Here is a 313-nt window from a genome sequence, read left to right on the forward strand (position 1 = left end):
ACGATCGTAGACACTCGTACCGTAGGTTAGTGTCGTTGGTCATGATAAGCATCACATGGATACCCCCTAGACGTAACACGGCGTACTTGACCCCGAAGGGGTCTCATACAAGCCCTTAGCATCATAACATAGGTAAGAAATAGAAATACGGAACAATTTAAAACATTTACAATCTAAGTCACATTTCATAAAAACAAGCGGAAGTCTTTCTATACTCTTTGTCTCAAACTATCTAATAAACTCTTGAATAAAAGACTTTGGGACGCAGCCCATACAAAGTCTAAAACATAAAGAAATGACATAAAGGAAATAA

The sequence above is a fragment of the Solanum tuberosum genome, unplaced genomic scaffold (assembly GCF_000226075.1).
Source record: "Solanum tuberosum cultivar DM 1-3 516 R44 unplaced genomic scaffold, SolTub_3.0 scf00009, whole genome shotgun sequence".
NCBI classification, from domain to species: Eukaryota; Viridiplantae; Streptophyta; class Magnoliopsida; order Solanales; family Solanaceae; genus Solanum; species Solanum tuberosum.